Source organism: Lepisma saccharinum, chromosome 11 (genome assembly GCF_977018435.1).
Source record: "Lepisma saccharinum chromosome 11, izLepSacc3.1, whole genome shotgun sequence".
Taxonomy (NCBI): Eukaryota; Metazoa; Arthropoda; class Insecta; order Zygentoma; family Lepismatidae; genus Lepisma; species Lepisma saccharinum.
Genome location: NC_139239.1, coordinates 53,576,735 through 53,592,680, shown reverse-complemented (window position 1 = coordinate 53,592,680; position 15,946 = coordinate 53,576,735). Strand labels below are relative to the sequence as shown.

Here is a 15,946-nt window from a genome sequence, read left to right as displayed (position 1 = left end):
ATAACTTTGCCATGTAAAGACGACGAAATACGAGGGGCGTATCATAAAGAATTACACTTTATTGTATTCGATACATACAGACATAGATACATTAATTCGGCTATATGCACTTTCTCAACATAGTCCCCCTGGAGCTGTAGACACTTACGCCAGCGGTGTGGAAGTTGTTCGAGACCATTTTGAAACCAGTTCTTTGGAGTTGTGTGCACCCATCGCTGGACAGCCTCATGGAGTTCCTCACAATTGTTGAAATGGGGACCACGCAGGGGCTTCTTCATGGCGCCAAACAAGTGAAAATCGGACGGTGCCAAATCGGGAGAGTATGCTGGATGAGGTAACACTTTGAAACCCAGTCGGTCAATAGCAGCTGTTGTTTCACGACTGGTGTGCGGCCGGGCATTGTCATGTTGGAGAAGCACACCTTTGCCCCATTTGCCTTGCCTCTTCTTTTGAATTGCACGACGCAACCGCGTCAGTGTTGCCACGTAGACTGCACTGTTAACGGTGGTTCCCCTCGGTAGCCAATCAATGAGGATGATGCCATCACTATCCCAAAACACAATGGCCATTTGTTTCCCAGCCGTGGGAGCTGTTTTGAATTTCTTGGGTGGGGGGCTACCCTTATGTTTCCACTGCATGGATTGGGATTTGGTTTCCGGTTCGTGGTAATGCAGCCACACTTCATCACCTGTCACAAGCTTCCCCATGAAATCAGCTGGATTCTGGTCGTAAAGTTCCAAAAGCTCCCTGGAAATGTTTACGCGTTGTTGTTTGTGACATGCGTTAAGACATTTCGGTACCCACCGAGCTGACACTTTACACATTTTCAAGTCACTGTGCACAATGCATTGCAGGGTTCGTCTGCTTAATCCCGTAATCCTCTCCAGTTCCGTAAACATCACACGCCTGTTCTCCAGTATGACATTTTCCACACGCGCGATGTTTGCGTCTGTTTTCACACTCACATGTCGCCCTGGACTCTTTCCATTCTCCGTCGACGTTTGACCGTTTTTCCAGCCAGTTACCCAATTATACACCGTTTTCCGTGACATTGCATACTCGCCACACACAGCCACTAACCGTCTATGGATACGTGCCGTTGTTTCCCCTTCCTTCCACAAAAACCAACTCGTCCATCGTTGACCACGTTCATCTTGTTCCATGTTGTCCGCAACAGCACTCGTGACGTTGTGCTTCGACGGTTGCACAGGCCACAGACTACGCACTGTCACACGGTGCTGCCACCTGGTGGTAGACAAGGTACCTATGTGCCCATCCTGCTCAGTGCGTGGAATTACGCCATTTCATTTTGCATTAAAACAATAAAGTGTAATTCTTTATGATACGCCCCTCGTAAATAAATAAATAAATACCCGCAACCGTTGCTATCTGTAGGAGCGTGCACAGGTTGTGTGGTGGTATGCAGAAACAAAATCAGTTATTCAAGTGCAACGAAACTTTCGTCGTGTGTACAAGCACTTACCTAAATACAGTCCAAAACGGTATACCTTGACGATAATTCATCTTAACTATTACGTTAAATCAATTTGGGTGCCTTACGTTCTTCTATCATTCTCTGTACCCACCACTTCATTTGGGAAGTCAAACATTTAATTTTCATTATATAATTAACTCTACAAAACATGGCATTCATGGTAGAATAGTGTTGATATTATGACCATAACTGACATTAAAGAGGCTTCATATTTTAAAAATGCCTTCTCTATTGTAATATGCCTCTTTAATGTCAGTTATGGTCATAATATCAACACTATTCTACCATGAATGCCATGTTTTGTAGAGTTAATTCACTTCATGCATCTACATATTTAATGGGAACATAATCCGAAGTTTATGAAAACATGGTCTCCACTTAAGTTTTCACGAAACTTAGCGTATACCCTGTAAAAATCTTGGGACTATAGTACTATATTTGTCACATACAGGGTGGTCCAAAAAAGGTAACCGAACATAATACAAAGCTTCTATATTTTGGTTACCTTTTTTGGGCCACCCTGTATAATGAGACGGACAAGACAAAAATATTTATAAAAATATAAATAACGGTAAAAATCTACTATTCCCCGGACACCTATAACTTCTTCGTTTTGTCAATTTTTGACATTTGTACTTACATATCTGCTTCGCGGAACATTCTTTAAGGTGTATTCACGTTTTTTGATCAAAGTAATTGCAATTTTTCACATTATGAGTATTTCTTTCTCGTAGTCTTTTCGCTTGCCTAAAACATAATATGGCGCGTACACCTTCCTACATAATCGCGTGCCGTGCTTGTGTTTTGTCAATTTTCATTCGTTATGCAGTGTTTCAACCTTTGGAACCCAAGAAATACCCGTGAACAAAGCTCATCGTTTTTTTGTTTTTTTTAAACTTTTTTGCATTGTTTTACGAAGAAAATTGTAATATTTCGTGGCGCTATCCGTGAATGGTTTTTGGGGCTATCCGTCCCGGAATCGGTTGGAAATTTAAACTAAAAAATTATTTTCGTTTGAAATTTTTGAGTCCAAATTTCCCACCAATTCCGGGCTCCGGTCCTGGGGTAATTTACCTACCACCCCCTACCGCTACCGCGGCCTCGCCTCCGCTCCGGCTACCCGGTTATCTCTATAGAGTCCCTGTTTATAGGCATGTTAGAAATTGGCCGGAGTCACCTGCTCCCAAATGAGCCCCAAACTTTTAAATTTGAAGAAATCCGTTTCCAGGATGCGGAAAACTTGCCTGAATTTCACCACTCATCCACAACACGTCATATTAGGCATATACCCACAGCCCATTCCTTCTAACGAGTAGCTTACATTCACTGCCACATTTTCGACATTCCTTTCCTTTCTTCACGATCCCCTGTTCAATTAAATTAAAAAATCCACTGGATCTTCCACACCCGGTACGAATTTCACCACGCATCCATGACACGTCACGTTTCTAACTTTCGTTGCAAACACAGACAGACAAACACTGGATACCCAATGAACATGAACAAAACACAATCACGACGCGTGATGATGTACGAAGGTGTACGCGCCAAACGCTATTGTCCGTCGGAGAATTAATTTTCAACAAAGAACATGAATTTCAGCTATGAAACACTCCCACATCACACAAAACACCTTCCAGATGTTAGACAATGCTACAGGAACATATTGCCGTAAGTAGTTTCTTCTGTAAAAATGAAGAAATCTGTCGGGGAAATATCAGATTAGTACCAAAATAGCAATGCAGGCACTTACCTCACCAGTGTGCTCACTTAATCAAAGCGCGATATCACCTGTAAACATAAATAAAAAGGAAAATATCAATTACAAATTGTACTGCATGAACTATAAAAATATTTCTTTAAATTCAAGCATTCAAATTACATTAATCATGTAATAGCCAAGAACAGAAATATTGTCATTTTTTTTACTTCAGTTTAGATGGCAACGAACATGTATGATATAGCTACCGGCAACTTTTTAGTGTATGAAGATATAACTTAGAGAGTGATTCGGAAAGGTTTGATTGCATGTTGTGCAGACATAATTTGTTTAACGTTAACGAAGATTATAATTTCAAAAATACATCATGTGTCAGACTTCTATTAGTTTCTGTAATCAATGATGTAACTGAAACTTGCTGCTCTATATTGAGCGCCATCTTTGGATACTGACGTAATACACGCAAGTGATGTCTTCTTGAAAATGTAATTATTGAAATGCCCCCACACCGAGAGATAAAACGTGTAAACATGCTTGCTTTTTCCTTGCAGGTTAAACCATTTGGTAAACTGGAGCATGCCGAGGGACCAGAAGAAGAATTCCGCACATGCAATAATAGCTTAAATGACGTCACGACTTCCCTCGATACTACTGTTAACCACATGTGAGGTGTCGTAAGTGTAACGGGGACGGCGCTCTTTGACTAGTACAAACTATCGAACACATTGTCAGTTTCCGTAGAACAAGCTAGATAATTCTTCCGGTCGAATGCAATGTACCCTGTTCATTTATCACAAAGAAGGAATTCTAACTTGAGATTGTGTTGCCAACTCTAGTAGAAATGGTTCTTGTTGTAGCAACTTCAAAGGCAGGCCCGAACAACGATGTTAACTATCTGTCCAATAGCAACAATCTTTGTTTCTCTTCTGTGTAGGAAACTTCAGGGATGCTGTGATGAAATACAGGGGTGTTGTGTGCACTTGCAAGAAAACATTGACATTGGAGTTTCAGTATGTTACCTTAGGTCATCAAAAGGAACACTTGATTTGCTGTAATCTTAAACAACGCGAGAGAATGAGTTAAAGGACTGAACAAAAGACTGTTTCTTCTGAGTTCGAGACGCCATCTCTTGAGCAAGTTGACTCAAACATTCACATATATCCCTAGCGTTAATAACAATCCTTTATACACAAAGAATATTATTTGCAAAATAACCTTAACCTTAGATTGTCTTCAACTTACTTAAGTAAAGTTCTTCTTTCAGTCACATCAAAAAGTTTTATGGGTGATCTACCAAACATTTCTTGAAAATCAAATGAGTAATATTTCCTTACAAGTTTTCTTAATTTGATCAATATCATTTTAGTGCTCTTCAGTGATTTCCTCTTTGGGTTTCCCCAGGTTCTCACCTGTTGGTCTTAAAATTAACTATAGTGAATGGTAGACTTCATCCATTACTGATGTGGAATAAACTCACTGTAAAATCGGTAAGTTTTGTGACGTAGACTCTTATGTCAAGAGTGTAACAATGCAGTACAATGTAACAGACAATCCAGTAAATTTCAACGCCTCCTCGCTTCAGCCATCACTGAATGTTTCACTCGATTGCGATCAGACGCCGAACATTTCTGGAAGTTTCAAAGTCCTCGTGTACACCATGTACGGTATAATAATGCTTCTGGCACTCTTAGGGAACGGGCTGGTTTGCTACATAGTGTGTTCCTGCGTGCGAATGAAGACTGTTACCAACTTCTTCATAGTCAATCTGTCTGTCGGGGACATTCTGATGGCTAGCCTGTGCATACCGTTTTCCTCGTTGTCGACCCTGGTGTACGGATACTGGCCCTTTGGAACAATTCTGTGCCATACTGTGACTTTCTCGCAGGCCGTATCGGTGTTCGTCAGCGTGTACGTCATGGTAGCCATCAGCGTCGACAGGTACATCGGCATAATTTACCCTCTTCGGCCGCGGATGGCCCATCGTCATGCCAAAGTGCTCGTGGCGGTTGTGTGGTTGGGCGCCATTTCCACGTCGCTGCCGATAGCCGTCGTGTCCAAGCTGCAGCTGCCTGACGCTGATTGGTTCGAGAACTGCACCCACTACATCTGCCAGGAGGACTGGCATCCTTACAAGAGGAGGCAGCAGTACACGGTGACGTTGATGGTGCTTCAGTACTTAGTACCTCTTCTCGTGCTTCTCTTCACGTACGGGAGGATAGGGAAGGTCGTCTGGGGGAAGAGGATGCCAGGGGAAGCAGAGAACTTGCGGGACCAAAGGATGGCCAGGTCAAAGAGAAAGGTAAGTGGACATCAAAGTGTTGTTTCATTCACAGATCATTCTCCATCAAGACTGGGCAACCTGCTGTATTTGTGAAAGAGCGCTCTCTTATGCACGTGTGGACTGCAGAGCGAGCGAGACAGAAAGGTGGGAAACCCCTGGTTCGTCAGTAACAATTCATCCTCCACAAATCGCATGCGAATTGATCAAACGTGTTTTTCACCAAGGAAGTTTTTACACTAAAACCTCTTTGTTTGATTTGATTTGGTGTTTTAAAGCCACTTTATGTACAACAATACTAATTGGGACTGGACCTACAGTTTAAAATGGGATCCGAACCACTATGTGCCTCCACCGGGTATCGAACCCGGTCAAAACTCTTTGTGTCTGCACAGTTGCCTGTTGATTGATTGAGTGAGTGTTGTAAGTCCACTTTATGCACATTAAGGCTAATCGGGGCTGGGCCTACAGTTTAAAGTGGGATCCAAACCACTATAACACCTCCACCGGGTATCGATCCCGGGACCCCTTGATTACAAGGCAACGACCAACCACTGAGCCATCGGGGAGGCCCAGTTGCCTGTTGAGGAAGCTTTCAAATGGACTTGTAAGAGCCAATATCAGAATTGCCAATGATTTTGCATCAGAATACATAAACGTTCATTAGAAAATAAGAACAAACATCGTCTCGGATTCAATTGTTTTTTGAGTTTCTCAAACCGATCCCAAAATTGATATTTTTTTATTACTACAAAGAAATGTTATAGTGCAAAGAACTGCAAGGGCCCATCACTTTCTATTTCTGGGTGACGAAACTTTTAAGATAAGCGTGACAGCAGAAGTGTGCAAGACAGATATACTCCAAGCAGTGGCGTATGTTAAGTCCAATATATGGGCACTATGACACATTGCTATGGAAGAAGGAGGACCTGAATACCGTGTATAAATGGATAGACACAAACATTTTGCTCGTTCTCGGTGTCTTCAAGGAAGTGTTGTTGCCATGCCAACGATGGCTAGGTTGCCAACTCCTGTGAAATCAGGTTGCCAACTCCAGAATTACCATCATCTAATGAGTAATTTTATTCACAATTTAGAATAGATTTTTCTTCTGTATTCTACTCTCTAGTTTTCAGGCTTCGCAGATAGCCTAGCTAGACTCGCATATACGCTCCTGACTCCAAGAGATGAAAAACCTTCAATATTTCGATACGGATACCCATGAACATGTGTCAGAAACATATTTTAGTGTATAGCCCGAGATAAGATAGGAAGTTACTGTGAAAACTACTTTCCTGCCAACGATTCGATAATACAGAATTAACTACAAGAGCAGGATTTCCAATTACAACAAAAGTTTAACCTAACAGCATCTGTTTCTAAAGCAGAATTGCCATTGAATTAAAAATATTTCAAATTATGCCTGAGACAGGGAGGGCACATACGTATTATACAAAACTCAAAACTAGTGTTCGATCCTTTCACAGCGATTAAGTGAAGAATAGTTGAAAAGATTACCATTCAAAATAATTAGAAGTACATAATACCGAATATAGGAAATAAGACATTGTAATTGTCGACGAATTTTGTAAATTGTGAGTGTATTAGTATGTGACTAGACTAAGACTCGAAAACATATGTGGAAAAGAAACTTCTGACGGAAGGGAAAAGGATAACAAACAAAAGGAACGAAAAGTATAGAGAAATACGAAACGAACAACAAACTGGGCTCAGGTAAAAAGCTTGTTGGTAAGGGAAGCTTGAAAGCAAAATGAAGTTAACACAATAGCAAAGTTTACAGTCAAGGTAGATGGATGTAACAAGACTGAGCCAGTAAACCGGAAAGTGGACTTAACTTGTAAGTAGGAAATGGTCATTAAGAAAGTTCTTCAATGGGATTGCCGATGCCGGAAAGAAAAACCTCAGAATAGCTTGCGTCCTTGGAACTACCGATGTCATTACTATCATTTCTTCTCAATTTTAAACTATTGCGAACTTCATAAATGCCGCCACTGCAGTATATAATTATAGAAGATTGACCACGGAAAAATTTCATTTCCTGTTTTTCTAATTGGTTCAATACGAAGGATAAGATAGTCCTTCTAGTTGTTATGGTTACAAGCGCGCGCACACACACACATACACACACATCAGACATGCAGTGAAGATATATCAGAGGATCTTGAATTAGGGCCACACACACTCACAATCTCTGCCATTTGTTGAGGAGATGTGTCAGTACTGCGCTCCTGTGACTTTTACCCAGTAGGATTCCTCCCATATACAGTCACCGGCAATAAAAATGGGACATGCATCCTGAAATTATCACTTTCTTGCAAGATGTTATCTGTGTTAGCTAAATCTACTGCTGTGATAGAAGTTGCAATTGAAAACTTTCTATTGAAATCCACTTATCGCCGTGGAGTTAGGCAACACACATAACACCTTGCAGGGAACGGAGGAGTTTAGGATCTAGGAGCCCAGTTTTATTGCTGGTGACTGTACACTATAGGCTAGGTAAACCCAGAGCCGTTCCATGCAAGGACATTGTTCGGAACGAACGATACCATACAAGGTGTCTCAAAAGTAATGGCACAACCTGACACAGGTGAAAGTACATGACAATAGAAGCAAAAACGTCTCAGTAAACATGCGTCTGCAAACGAGCCGTTTTCGAGATATTCGCGAATGTGGGATTACAAGCCGCCACTGACTTCATTGTTTGTAGACGTCGTCCTAGTTGGTAAAATGCTAATAATGTGTGCGAATGTGTGGTTAGAAGCCGTCACTGATTGCATTTTGTAAACACCGAGTGCTTTACTCCTTGCGCGGTCCGAGGTTTGCTCTTTGTTTACAAAACAGAACATTTCCGAGAGGTGGCGTTGTAATCAAACAGGATGGATACAATCAGTACAGAGAATTAATTGTACATGCTTGTGACCAATTCCGAAATAAACCGGCGGTGTTCGAAAGCATTTTACCAACTAGGACGACGTTTACAAACAATGAAGTCAGTGGCGGCTTGTAACCACACATTCGCAATTATCTCGAAAACGGCCCGTTTGCTGACCCATGTTTACTGATACTTTTTTGCTTCTATTATATCGTGTACTTTCATCTGTGTCAGTTTGCGCTATAAGTTATGAGACACCCTGTATATATATCGTTCGTTTCCAACAATATCCTTGCATGGAACGGCTATATATATATATATATATATATATATATATATATATATATATATATATATATATATATATATATATATATATACCGTGCGTCCATTTCGATCTGCAGCCGAGAGATCGGGAGAAGCGTGGCGGGCGGCACTGACGGAGATGCCGACATTTGCGGCCTGAAATGCCCGCTTATTTTTATGGACATATGCAGACATTTATATAAATATTGCAAAACGAGCACTAACCTGTGTTATAAGAGTATGGTTTTAATTTTAGTAGCTTAGTGACTGTATGTGCCGATGATTTTGACACGCCCACCTCTTGTGAAACACGGCGTAGAAGTTTGTTTGGAGAACGTTCTAACGCTGCACCAATATCATCGAGTTTTGCTTCGGTTAGAATCCGTCGTTTTTGCTTAGGTGTTTTAAAATTTAACGATACAGTTTCTCGTAATTTAAGGACAAGATGTCTAACCGTATCTCTGTGTGGAGTTGAAACGCATGGGAATTTCTGTACAAATTACCTACACACGTCTCGACACGAGTTTGTTTTCACGTAGGTACGTGTCATACATAAAAAAATCTTTGTTCTAACGTGAATCTTGCGGCTGGCATTCCAATCGTCTCACTGACACGTCACACATACACACTACAATAACACAAACAAGTAACTGCAAGTAACCAAGAATAACACTCTTGCGCACAGTACGAAATTAACACGCTCTTGGTTTACATTGCTCGCCACTATATTTACAACTCTGTCTTCATCTAGTCGCGAAGGAACAAAAAACTCGAGCTCGGAGATTTCGGATTGCAAGAAAGCTCACGAACACTATTGACTTTTAACGGTTTCTTCTACAGCGTAATCTTGATACAGTGTTGCACATTCAAAACCTCCAAACGATCCCCATCGGCACAAAACTCTTTCAAGGATATAAACTTAAGCAGGACGTTACTGGTCAAAACTATGATTAAAATGTTTTATTATCTGTGGCTCTTAACATCGTTTCTAAAGCGTATTTATTTGTGTATATAAGAGCAGAACTTGGATGAATTACAGAAGAACTTTTGCGTGTTATAACACAGGTTAATGCTCGTTTTGCAATATTTATATAAATGTCTGCATATGTCTATAAAAATAAGCGGGCATTACAGGCCGCAAATGTCGGCATCTCCGTCAGCGCCGCCCGCCACGCTTCTCCCGATCTCTCGGCTGCAGATCGAAATGAACGCACGGTATATATATATATATATATATATATATATATATATATATGAGAGAGAGAGGGAGAGAGAGAAAGAGAAAGAGAGAGAAAGAGAAAGAGAGAGAAAGAAATGAGGAGATATATGTTGTTCAAGGAAGAGAGAAAAGCTCTTGTACACGCATACACGTGCACACGCTATAAAAATAATAGTTTCACTATAAAGGAAATGAAGGATTACAGCTGTTAAATCTTTTTTTACATAATTTAGCAATTTAGAAAGACACATTCAGTGTGGGTTGGTGCACAGGAGAAGAAAGTACGAGGGGATGCTGGAAAGTTCGTAGCCCCACATAGAAGGAATGCACTTGTAATGATGAAACTTCATAGTTAATCAACATACTCACCTCAAACCTCAATGCACTTTTCTGGCCCGGTGCTGCAACTTTTGCAAACCACTTTTAAAAAAATTCTGAAGTTTACTCCTCGCCCCAATGCTCTGTGGCAGTAATCATCTCCTGATCTGGGGCAAAAATTGTGTTGTTTGAGCTGTGGAAACATAAAGTAGTCCGATGGAGTCAGATCGGGGTAATAGGGTAGATGATCAAAACACTGAAAGCCCAGATCTCGCAATTTCTGCTGTGTTGCTGCTGCTCGATGGGCAGGGGGATTGTCAGGAGATGATTACAACCACAGAGCATTGGTGCGAAGAGCAAACTTCAGATTTTTTTAAAAGTGGTTTGCAAAAGTTGAGCACCGGGCCAGAAAAAGTGCATTGAGCTTTGAGGGAGTATGTTGAGTAACTATGAAGTTTCATCATTCCTAGTTCATTTATTCTATGTCGGGCTACGAACTTTTCAGCATCCCTCGTAGAAGTATAAAAACAAAGTTGATTCGTACTGAAGAAAATAAGAGACATGGCAACTCACTTTCTATTAGTAGCACCTGGCAATTTTGTACTCCTTTATATCAGGGTTGTTATTTCACACTTTCTTCTACCTTCAGAACGAATGACATAGTTGGCTTTCCCAATGGCTGTGGATAACGTAAATGCGAGGGGTCCCGGGTTCAATACGCGGTAGAGACATACGGTGGTTCAGGTACAACTTTAAACTGTAGGTACAGTCCTGACCTGTGCATAAAGCGGAATTGAAACTCAAACCAATGGCACAGTTCTGGGAACCTTTTGTACCTACCTTGAGTCTAGTCTTCGTGGAAATTCACAGTTAACGAATTTAGCACTAATGTGTACTTTATACAATGTAATTTAGATGCACTGATTTTACAGTTTTGTAAAATTAGTTTTCACTTCCACTAAGAAGAATACATAGACGAACTACACGAAGTAATGGAAAACTCTACTTTAAAACAGTCCAACAATGTCGGTCGAACAGCACTTTGGACAACAATGCATTATAACGAAAGGAAATACGGTATTAGTTAGCTAATTATTACATGAAAATGATCCTTAACGTTCAAATCAACCTTCAAATTAACTTGTATCCTTGCAATAACAGTGATATATGAACAATTATAAGCATTATAGTTGTAAAGTGGAAAGAGGTATTTCATGTAGAAAATTTCGCAGGCACCGACTAACAAGCTATCACCTTTACCGAGCTTTCAGAACTTAAACCTCACTATGTTTGTTCTGTGCAGTTTGCTTTAGCCGCAAAAATGACGTCAGGTGACGGGAGGAAATGCCGAATCAATACGCACTCATTAATAACCGACCTGACAAGTAGAATAAAAGCGTCCGAGTTCCCACGAAAACTCCCTCCGGGAATCGCATTTAAAGTAGATGTCAAACGCATTTACTACAGACCATTTGAGGATTTTTGAAAAACTGTTAGACTAGGAGATTATGCACTTACATTTCCTCCCCCACACATATGCAATCCGTTGATTGATTGATTTGTTTTATTTTACTTCGCTTTTTGTGCCAGTTTTGGCTAATTTGCGAAGGTGGGGATGAGTGATTATATGATGAAATTGATGAATGGACACTCACAAACATCCATGCCCAGGCCGGGATTCGAACCCGGGACCCCTGGCGTCGTAGCGCGATGTGCTAACCACTCCGCCACGGGGGCTGGCCTAATTTCCGTTGATTGCTAATCTAAAGATATGAACGTAATATGCACGTTGTTCAGTCGGTAGACGATCTGACTGTCACGTGGGGGACGAGGGTTCGTTTTCCGGCATAAACGGCTGTGGGAATCACCTGGCCTCTTAATAATGGGTAGTTCAGGGGAGAATGCTCGCTATTCTTGAAGATGAAAATGGATGGTATTATAATGAAGTTGAAAGGATGATCACAAACACCCAGAAAGGGTTACGCTAGAGAGCTTCGTTAGTCTGCAGGGTGTACTACGTGGAACAAACCTTTACATTTGGGTGCATCTCGAAAGGTTCACTCCTTTTTACGAAAAAGTGGTGCTGATCACACCACTTCCACCATGAAAGGTGGTAAAATCCGTGCGTTAGTCCCCTTTATGCTAGATTAGGCTAACCGTAACAGAACGTACAGTTTAGAATGAAATCCAAACCACTATGTTGTGTGTAGTACTGAGCCGATACCGATGTATCGATATCGGTAAGTATCGTTCGAAATTTTCCCACCGATACCATCCGATACCAAACGTGTGAATATGAAATTTAAGAAGACACACAATCCGCCGATTTTTTGGTGTAACTGCAACACGTCAACACGTCTTGCGACATTTCAAAAAAACTTTTCTTTGCATCCTCTGGGTCTAGAGAGAAGTTCACATAAAAAAAATACCAAATGCCACGAGACATTTCAAAGTGTTATAATTCTATAGCCTTTGAGAATAATTTGGGAGTTATTTAATGCCGTTAAGGAAATGTGATGTGACGAGTTAGTATGACCCGGTTACTAGCCTTTGTTATTTTAAACTAGAATCATACAAGTATCGGTGGGAATCGGTTGAATGTGGTATCGCACTGATCTAGTTACGTGCCTACATAGGGAATCTACTATTTTATTACGAGATGACAATGTTAGCTATTGGGGTGGCACCGGAAGGAAAATAAATAGTGAAACCCTCTCTTCAGCCAACCTATGTGCGCCAAGCGTCCTCGTCCACACATCTCGACTTCGCTCTCCTCGTAAGTTTCCTGAAAGCGAGGGGATGAGGACTGTACTTACATACTTAGGCACGGTCTCGTACTCTTCAGCTAAATGGCCACAATCATCATTTAGTGGTTGGTGCTGAGTAAGGGTAGAGTAATGGAACACGATATCTAATTCCCTGGTGTAATCATATTTGAATAGTCGTGCGGAAAATGTTCACATGGAGCGTAAGCTGCGGCGGATTTTTTAAAAAAATCGGCCCTTTCTTCCTCCCTCCCTTCTCTCTCTCTATTCATATCTATTTTCAGTCTCACGCGTCTCTATTTTTCTCTTCCTTAGACATTCCGACGGCATAGTGGTAACTTTGCCGCCTTGTAATCAAGGAGTCAAGGATTCAATCCTTGGTAGAGACATAAGCACATTCATTTGGATCTCTCTCGAAACATAGGTCCGCTATGTCTCTCCTCCCTCCCCTCCCACTAATGTCTATGGATCTTTTATACACATTTAAATGCAAGTTTTGATATTATTGTACAGATTCCTTACTTCTTAAACTATTCTGATCATGTCACCTAATTCTGCTGAAATTAATGTAGAAAACCTAAATTGAACGCAGCTACAGATTTTCCATCTCAATTTGTTCAACAGCAAACCTACTGATAACACGGAAACTATCAAATACTAGCAACCGACACGTTCTTCATGTCCTGGTTCCTCCAAGACCATTCCAGCTATCAATACCAAATTTGGTGAGTTTAAGGGCATGCGGAACAGTCTCCACGAAGCTTTTCCCAAGCTCTTCCCCCGTGACGGTGTTGCCAACTTAGCTCTCCTGGAGCCATATCTGGCTCTTTCGTGCACTCTGTAACGAACCTGAATGCTTGTTTAATAATTGTTGAGATATTAAGATTTTTGAATGTTTGTTACTTCAAATAATGTGCAAGCTGTCGCAGACGACTATAGTTAGATTGGTACAGTTTTGTTTGGAACTTGTGTATATGTTTATAAATACGTCATAATCTGTTCGCATTGACGTCACTTTTCTATCTCAGCAGAGGAAGTGAACCCACCTGAATGTTTTCTCCTGACGACAGACCGAGTTGAAAAACAGGTGAAGGTGAGAAATCAACACAATCGTGGTAACGGTTAATGGAATGCCCGAATAGTGTAATTAGTAATTAATTTCGTTTCATTCTAGCTATACACGGAAATAATAATTAAGTACAGAAACTTTCGTGTATTTACGTTTGTCTTGTCCAACGTTAATTCTATATGCAAGTGTGTTTAGTGATTGTGATGTGATTTAATATGCTATAGAATTGTTCTTTACGTCTCTTCAGGCAGAAACGTAAGCAAATCTGTACCTTGCTTGTAAGTCCACATACGATACGAAATATAAGTGATTATGAGAGATAAGTGATTATAAAACTACGTTTAACTTTGAGTACCTTGTTGTGTTTCTTTTCTACCCAGCAAGCCCTGATAAGTGATAAAGAGTCTCATGTTCCCGACACAAGTAGCAGCGGACTAACTTTGTAACGACTAGTGTCCAACTGTAGTACGTTGAAACTCGTTTGGCTGTAAACTTGGGCGTCTGCCCCCTTGCCCCACTATGATGACATCACTGGTTCCGGCACACATAGACCAACTTTTGCCATAATTATAAATTTTGCACGTGACGTGATATTGTTATATTGGCTGCGTCGCTCCACCCCCTCTTATATCCCCAGCTACTTTTTATAGCTCCTTGTTGACGTGAAATTGACATAATATTGTTATCAGGAAATCCTTTGTTTTCGATTTCATACGACCAACGGTGAATTATTGAGATGGGTGATGCCGCCGGTGTAGATGGGGAACACTAAGTATAAATTGTCATCAATTTTGAGTTAACGGTAATAGCAACGCCCCACCCCTTTGACAACTAACATTACTCTAGGATGCACTTCGTAAATCTAGCTCCTTGAATGTTAGTTTTAACTCAATTTAAGTTGAAATTTAGCTCTTTTATGTGCTTCAGGTTTGGCAACACTGCCAAGATGGCCCTAGGAGGCAAGGAGAAATGCATTGGGATTATGGGAGTATTATTTGATATGTTCTCTTGCGAATATCAAACTTCCGATGGAATAGAAAATGATATCAACGAGAAGAGGGCTGTTTAAAGATGAATTTCACCAGCGGAAAAGTCAAAACTTCCATTTGATTAGCCGTAACTTGATGTTGAAGTTGATTCTCCATAAGGAATACATGGGATTCTTATTCATCATATTTTTTAACTATCGTGCCCAGCTTAATAATAAACATAAAAAAACGCTTCCACTTGCAACATGGAGAGAGATTCATACTCTTGATACACCCATGTTCTTTTTTAGTAGCAGTGCCCATTCGGGCGATATTGAAATAAAAGCACAATTCGTGCGTAACTGTACCTCCTCCCCTGAATGTACACCGAATTATGTTCTTCAGACGAGATGCATCTCGATCACTGGATAATGCTATTAGTCGATAGTTCGTCAACCTGTAAGGATTTGAAAATAAACCTTTTTCACTTCTACATTACCAAGGTTAACTTAATGCAGGATGCGTTCCTTCCACCGGTTGATATTTTCTCTGTCTTCCTTCTCATTGTTAAGAAGTTAAACTCGGCCATTTTAAATATAATTCGATAGTCTAAACCACTATATATCCAGGAAAACTGCAGTTATGGAAGTTTATGTATGCTACAACATACGCCACCCCCAACAGCTTAGTCGTTAAAGCTATCGCATTGTAATCAAGTGTTCCCGATTCGATTCCTGATGAGTGGACACGTGTCAGCAATCCGTATCGCAAATTTAAACCGTAGCTACATCGTCGATTAACCCAACGCACACACGTGTGTGTGGATAAAGTGTATAGCGAACCGAGTGGTGTTGTGCTTGTTCATCGTCTACTTCATGCGTTTATCATTCGTTCTTGTTGTTGGGGTTAGCTGAA

General features: G+C 40.8%; 1 pseudogene; it reads left to right on the top strand.

Annotated features, from left to right (window-relative positions):
* The first annotated feature begins 4,619 nt into the window (after positions 1 to 4,619).
* Positions 4,620 to 14,509, top strand: LOC145995035 (RYamide receptor pseudogene; annotated as a pseudogene).
* The last annotated feature ends 1,437 nt before the right edge of the window (positions 14,510 to 15,946 follow it).